Here is an 8,443-nt window from a genome sequence, read left to right on the forward strand (position 1 = left end):
TTTTCACACTGTCACTAACTGTGTCTCTTGACACACTGCATTCTGCTCTTCTACTGATAAAATCTCAGAATTCTGGTGTTGATTTGCTGCTGATCTTGCAACCTCAACATGGGAAAAGACTCTCCAAATGCTCGATTCAAAGGAGTCGGGTTTCACACCTGGCAAACCCGCATCAAGCTCATCTTGATGAAAAAGGGTCTCTGGGCCATCATAAATGGCAAAGAGAAGAAACCTCGGGACGCGGACCTTGCAACTACTTGGCAAAAGAATGATGACAGAGCCTAGGCCATTATCAAACTGGATCTAGATGACAGTTATATCCACCATGTGGATAACTGTGAGACCTCACAGGATACATGGAAAGGACTTGACACCCTGTTCGGTGCACAATCTAAATCATCAAAGTATGGTCTCCTGATTGAGTTCTTCAGGCTCGAAATGAAGTCCAGCACATCACTTGCCACACATCTCAATTATATGGAAGGACTCCTAACCCAACTTGCAGGAATCAACATTAAAATGGATGAAGATGTTTGCATTGGTGTTCTACTTAAGAGTTTGCCTCTTGAATATAATAATGTATCAACAACTTTAATCAACATGCCAAATCCTGAACTTGTTGATATCCAGGCATCACTGTTAGAAGAGGAAAAGAAGCTAAAAACTAAGGAAGAACCAAGTACCTCTAGAGATGAGCATGCATTATATGTTGGCAACAGGTACAAAGGCAAGAAGGATCAGCTCTTCTGTGACTTCTGCAAAAGGACCGGACACACCGAGAAGTTCTGCCACGCAAGAAAGAGATCCCAAAAGGCCTATCTAGTCGCAGTCAAAGAAGAAGAAGAAAATGGAGCAAAGGAAGAAGAAGATGAAGATGAAGACCACCAAGATCGGAAGGACAAGACTCATCAGTCCTTCTACTCTCATAACTCTGATAGACTGTTTTAAAAGCCTTGTACTTCCTTGCCCTAATGCTTCCTGCCATAAGCTTTGTAAAACTCCTTATGTAACTTGGCATTACAGTCCCTGTACACTTTGTGAGGCCCCTGTTACAGCCTCTGGATGTCCATCATGTTTTGGTGCCCACACTTAGCTTTTTCTGCAACAGCCTCTGGTGTCTACCATGTTTGTGCTGTGCCCACACTTTGCAGGTGGTTCTCATTACAGCCTCTACACACTTTGTGCCTTTTTAGTTGTGATTGAGGAGGGGTGTTTAGAATCAACAATCACACTCACTAAAACAGCCTCTTTGTATGGAGCTTTAGGGTCAAGGATATGCAGGCTAACCTATCCCATATGCACAATGGTGCCTACTGCAGTTTCCTACTTTCCTATAAAGCATTGTACTTGCTTCCTTTTCTTAATGCAATGATAGTACTCTTTTATTTTTAGTGAAGTGTCAATGTCATTGTCCACATACACAAGATTGTGTTTATGAGTCCAAGTCTCAATCTTGGAACCTAATTCACTTGTGTAACAAACATTGTCTTTGTCTTCTCCATCATGAGTCCACACTTCTCCTTTCATCCACCATAACTCACTGCCATGCTCTAGATCCCGCATTTGTAACACATTCTCTTTGTGTTCCATCCACCATAGCCATGCTCTAGATCCAGCATCTTTTGACATAGGCTTGCTTGAACCCGTCTCCTAGTTGCACTTGCACGTGCATAATTCACAGCACAAGTAAGTTAGACACCCTTAGGGAGGGCACAAGTTGGCTTGCAAGCTCATACAAATGACCGTTTGAAGAACTAAAGAACCATCAACATCAGTGGTCTCTCCATCCCCACTAGCATTTCATGATTTCTTATTTAGCGAAGCCATCATTGATCCTTCATGCTACCATCATTCTCCATCATTGAGCCACATCTTCTAGACATCATCTATAGCATCAGCAAGAGCATCATTTTCTTTAGCACTAGATCTTTATCATCATGCACATTATTCTTCAGTAGTAATAGCTCTTCATTAGCAACATTTATTTTTCTCCATTAGAACCACTACTACTTCATGGACTATTCCCAACATTGTGCATCTTCTATGCAAGCTACAACATGCTGCTTACAACGTGAGTGCCATGGGACAAGCACTCCTCTAGTGGAGAAATAATATTAGTGGTATTTTAAGGTTACAGAAGTATAAGTGTAGGCTACTATTTTTTGGAAGGATTATAATTTTGTGGAGCTTCATTGTATTAATAATTTTTGGGCACTTGTATTATTTGTGTACTCATGGACATCATCAGATTGTCATGGATGTATTATTTTGTGAGAGCTAGGCTCACTTCTATGTACATTGTATTTATCTCCCACATTGTATTTGTCATACTTGCAAGTGTTTCTTTGATTGCAGACATGTATTTGTGCTTAGATTAACATAGTCTTGGTCTAGTTAGGCTAAGGTACAAGCATGCAACATATGTTATATAGAGATGGGTAGGTGCCAATATTCCTCTCTATGCATATGGGATCCTTGTAGCCTAGATGTCTTCAGCCTAAACTATCTCATACAAAGAGGCCACAGTGGGTGTGATTGTAAATCTCAACACCCCTCCTCAATCACAACTAGAAAGTACAAAGCGTGAAGAGGCTTTAGTGAAAGCAATGCGTGCAAAGTGTGGGCACACCATAGGCATGGAAAAACACCAAAGACTATCGCAGAAAAGGCTAAGTGTGGGTACCACAATCATGGTGGTCATCCACAAGCTGTAACAGGGGCCTCACAAAGTATACAGAGGCTATAGTACATGGCTACATGAGGAGTTTACAAGATTATGATAAATGCATTTGGGCTAGGCATTACAAGACTTGAAAAAGTCTAGTAAAAAATTAGGTCAAGGACCATCAGGCCCTTGCAGTTTTCAACATTTCTTTTGACATAGATATTCAATTAATTGCAGGTCTTCTTGTTGATGTAGTCCAGCTTGATCTTGTACTTGTTCTTCACTTTTCTTGCAACTTCAGTGTCCACTGCTTTGATTTTTTGGTTCTCTTCTTCTAGGTTCTCCTGGTCTTCTTCTTTATTGAATTTTCTTGCATTAGTTGCATTAGTCTTCATGTTCATGTCCCTTTCAAGCAAATGTATCATCTTTGAGGCAGCGGAAATGACTTCAAACTCTTGCACTTTCTTCAAGGTAGGAGGCATTTCTTCAAATAGTGATAGCACTTGAATGCTCACAACTCCATCATTCCCTGTGCTTGAAATGAGCAACAAGAGCAATGTTACTCTTCCTTGGAGGTAGCCATATAAAAGTTTTCTTATTTGCCATTCCCATGATAGGATATCAGCTCCAAATGACTAGCAAAGAGTTGATCTTGAATGTGCCAAAGAGCACAAGTGCCAAGAGGCACTAACTTAGTATCAAGAGATACTATCTTGATGAACTTGGTGTTGATGTTGATCCTTCTTGCTTGATGATTTTATGGGCAAGTGTTTTCTCAGATCAAGGTGGTAGAAGCTTTGTTTGAGTGGCAGGGGAGAGAAAATGAAGAAAACTGAAGCTTTTGAGAAGTTGGATATGGTTGCTAACTCTAGGGTTTTTGGGCAGCCCTGGTTTTTCACTTAGTGTGCATTGTTCACTCAACCATTTCAAGAAATTTTTATATGAGAATGAAGCTTGTTAATGAGCTTCCAAAGCCTTATGATCTTGGGCAAGATCACAGCACGTGGTGATTGCATAAGGCATACGAATTAGACTGTGCCATTTTTTGTCTGCGAGCTAGTTTTGTTGCAATGCTAGGCTCAACGACGAGTAATGTCGAGGTTTGATGGGCCAAGGAGGAGTGCCTTGACATGGGGAAGATGTTTCTAGAAGAAAACTTCAAGATTTATGGCCTAGATGAGGAGATCAAGAAGCTCCAATAGAGGTATGTACTGTTTGGCTATGGCAGACTCAAGGTCAAGATGAGGATGAAGTTGAAAATGAAGGATTGAGTTGGATGTGAGCTAGGGCAAAGATGATCAGAGGTGAGAAGAGACTAGAGAGGCAGTGCCATGCTCAACTGAGCTCTGATACCATGTCAAAAGACGCGGGATCTAGAGCATGGCTATGGCGGATGGAACACAAAGAGAATGTTCGTGATGACATAGACTAAAGAGACCAACTGTTACTCAAGTGAATTAGGTTCCAAGACAGAAACTTAGACTCATAAAGAAAATATTGAGTATGAGACTAACAATGACCAAGACACTAACTGAAATGGTAAATCATCATGATATTGCATTCATCATATATGAAAGTGACATCCAAGTACAATGTTATATAGAGATGGGTAGGTGCCAGTCTTCCTCTCTATGCATATGGGTTTCCTACAGCCTGCATGTCTTTAGCCTAAAGTGCCTCATACAAAGAGGCCACAGTGAGTGTGATTGTAAATCTCAACAACCTAAAGCGTTGTCCCACACTTAATGTCCCAGTTAGTGAACTGTTATTGTGAGGTGCAATACTCAAGGTGACAAGTTCTTTGAGCAAGCCTAGGATGCCTTACCCTTGATATGCCCTGAATCTATGTAATGAGGGGAGAGCTAGGGGTTAGAGACGAAGCCACCATTGGATGCATCCAACTTGAGGACCCCTAGGTGTAGTGAAATGTGAATGCACCTAACTAATCATGGAGATTTTGCTCTCTTTTCTTTGTTTTTTTCTTCTTTTTTAAATCTTTCTTTCTTTTCTTCTTCTTTTTTCTATTGTTCTTTTCTTCTTTGTTTTTTTTTTCATGTGGATGTACAAGTGATTCACTCCAGAGTGGCTGTAAGGTGAGTGAAAGACACCCTTTGCTCAAAAGATATGGCTTAAGAAAGGTTTGGAGGTAAATGGGTGATTCTGGATAGAATGGATATGTACATTGATCAAAATTGGTGTCCACCTTATCCTCAAGCAAAGCCACATAGTAAGATGGAAACAATATAACTCGAAGAAGAAGTCTTGTCATGACAATGTGATCAATCCCTATGTTGATGTTGATGAACAGAGGTGGCATGCCATCCTCATAGGAAGGCAGTGGCTACTCTAAGAGCTTGAATATGAGGTGGAGATAATTGAAAGTAACTATCAATGTATGCTCTAGGAAATTTGAGTACAATTTAAGGGAACTATTGAAAGAGGGTAGTAGATCACATAGCTAGAAGTGATAGATTTCACTCTCATGTAGAGTATTAATATTGGGAATTATGGGAAAGTTATGTTTGCCATGCTTCTTAGCATCATAGTTTCTTCCATACCTTCTTGGATAAGGGCAATGGAGCACACGTATTCTACATGTACACAATATTAAGGCAAAAACCCACATCTTTCACGAAGGATATCAATAATGATAGAATATGCCAGGCTATGGCTAATAACTTGGTATTAGATATATCCACTATTAATGGCATGTTAGATGAAGCCATTAAAATAGATGATCTCCATAGGAAGAAAAGTAGAGATAATAGGGTTGGGATCACAAGATTCACAACCTAGTAGAAATGATTTAGAATTTAATAATGGCATTTTGGATAAATCCAAGAAGTCATTAGAATAAATGACTCCATATGAAGTAAAGTAGGATCACAAGATTCCTAATCTAGTAAAAGTAATCTAGAGTTGAATACCACTCAATACTATTTTCTAAGAAATAATATTTCTTATGATTTTTCTTTTAATACTTCATACAAATGATTATTTTGTATTAAAGATTAGTTATTGTGCCATGTCATGGCGGGGTAGGGGGGTTCCCTACCACAGTGTCCATGTGGCTCTACAAGACACAATTCAAGGGGGATGCCATGCCATGGTCTCGAAACAAGCATGCAAAAGGGTGCAACATGAAGACTTCTCGAGAGGTCACCCATCCCAATATTGTTCTAGCCCAAGCACACTTAATTGTGGAGTTTTGATGGGATCTGGTGTATTACCACCAGTATGACCATACTACAAATACAATGGAATTCCAAAGAGCTCTTATATACAAACAAAGTGGGATGAGAGAGCTAAAGAGGAAGACATGGCAGCATACCATGCCATACCATTCATGCAACATGTGTCCACAGGAACCCTAAACCCTGCACACATAGAGGCAAAACACAAAAGATTGAATCATAGAATCCATGCCATGGACGAAGGACTTGGAATGCTATTGGGTGCCATTTATGACATGGAGGGTGAGCATCCATGTGAAGAGAAACCCACGTACATAGATGCAACAATGACATACAAAAGATAAAGTCGTAGAATCCATGCCATGGAGGATATGTGCCCATGGCATGGCATGTGCCATGCCATTCATGCCATGTAGGGCACATGTCCACATGAAGAGAACCCCACGCATATAGATGCGACGTATAAAAGATCTGAGTCATAGAATCCATGACATGGGCAAAGGACTTGGAATGCCATGGGGTGCCAAAGGTCCAATGACATGAGGCAAGACTAAGCACGAAAACCGTCTTTTGATTTGAGTAGCAAAAGGTAGAATGGGCCATTTCATTTGCTTTGAGGATAGGATATCTCTATTTTGGTTGATGTTTGCATACCTCTTGTAGTTTCTCTATGAGATGCTCGCTCTTGTTCTTCTCCTTGGAAATCTTACAAACTACTTTCAAAGGTGACCTATCATGTTTTTTCAATCGCTTTTTGGTGATTTTCTCTCCCACTTTGATAAAATTTTGCACTCTACTAAGCAGTAAGGGTGTTTTGAATTTGGTATCTTCATAGACATTGAAATAAAAAATGGTCTCCTCCTTTTTCTACTTCTCATGATGGGCTCATCCAAATCCTCTCTTTATGCCTCAATGCCTTGCATGTCAATTAGATACTCTGGCACATCCTAAGGGGTAGCCTAAAGGACCTAAACCATCCTGTCAAAGCACTCTTGGACCTCAGGTGCCATGTCTAGTACTAGTGGTGGTTCTCGAGGTTCCCTCTTTCAGTGACATTTGAATAAAGGAAATGTCGGTCACACACTGTGATGGTTGGAGTTCTTACATTTGGAGTCTCTCTCTCTCTCTCTCTCTCTTGCTCTTGCTCCTTTCACCATAGCTCTTGCTCCCACTTGTGTTTCCACTTTAGGGCTCACCTCCCTTTAACTGGTATCAGAGCCTTCTTCTTTGTGAGCTTGAGCTTGATTCGAGCTTCCATTGGAGTACCTATAGCAATAGTCTCTTTGTTGGCAACCATAGCCACTTTGTTCGAGCTTCCTATTGATTGCATTCTTCTTGGGAATTCTTTGAGCCTTCTTGAGCAAGTCTTGGAGTAGCACTCCATAGCCCTCACCCTACTGTTGTAGCACATTATTGCATGGAACATGTCCTTTTTAGCAACAACTCACGTTTTTCATCTTCTATAGCATATATTCTTCATTGATTAGCTAAACAAGCACTTGTACACTTGGTTTTGATGCTTGGCATTGATCCTTCCACTCTTGCCATTTGATTTGAGCATTAAGCTTTAAACTCAAGAACATGGTTGATGATGACTAGGTTGATTCAGATGCACTATGCAAGTCCACTATCATTTTATCTTTCTAAAGAGGTCCACAATAATATTGTTGAAAATGAAGATTAGAGTGCATGGAATCTATGGGAAAAGATTCAAGAACTTTATGCAAAGTAGAGCCCTACTTCATAGATGTATTGGCTTAAACAGTTGATGGATCTCATCATGGAGGGGATCCCATTATCTGCTTACTTTAGTTAGTTTCATTCTATCATGAAGAATATGCTTCAACAAGGTATTGAGTTTCAAGATAATCTGCATCCTTTGTTTTTGTTTGACACTTTACCTAAGTCTTGGGATGTAGTTCACACTGCAATCTATACCAACAAACTTGATGGGCTGAAATTGAAGAATGTAGAGAGTGCTCTTTTGAATGAAGAAATTAATAGAAAAAACAATGATGCTTCCTACATTTCACATGCTTTATCCGTTAGAGGTGGTAGAAGTGGCAAGAAAGATAATGATCATCATGGGAAGGACTCTCAGAAGTCCTAGTCTAAGTCATATGGACACAGCAAGTCCCGTGGCTGTAAATCTGATCTTACATGCCATTATTGTGGAAAAGCATGACACATATGGCCACAGTGCCATAAGATGCGTGATAACAAGTGCAAGAAAAAGGGAAAAGAGAAAGTGCAAGTGAAATTCAATGATTGCAGTATTATACTTGCAAAGTCCAACATAAATATTGAGGAGATAAATGGCATGCAACCTGAGGAGTACGATCGTGACTATATATTAGCAACCTGTTCATGTGATGCCTCTTAGCAGCTGAGTCTTGTGACCAAGGCTCAGTCTATGCATGCATAGTGTTGGCTCTTAGATTTAGGTATGTCTTTTCATGTGACCCCCTACCGTGAGTGGTTTCATACCTATCACAATGTATATGGTTCTATGCGCTTAGGTGATGATCGGTCTCTTGCTATTGTTGGCATTGGTGATGTCACTCTATAGTTTCCCTCTGGTAGC

The sequence above is a fragment of the Lygodium microphyllum genome, chromosome 11, assembly GCF_053477565.2.
Source record: "Lygodium microphyllum isolate KBCC chromosome 11, Lygodium_microphyllum_v1.1.10, whole genome shotgun sequence".
NCBI lineage: Eukaryota > Viridiplantae > Streptophyta > Polypodiopsida > Schizaeales > Lygodiaceae > Lygodium > Lygodium microphyllum.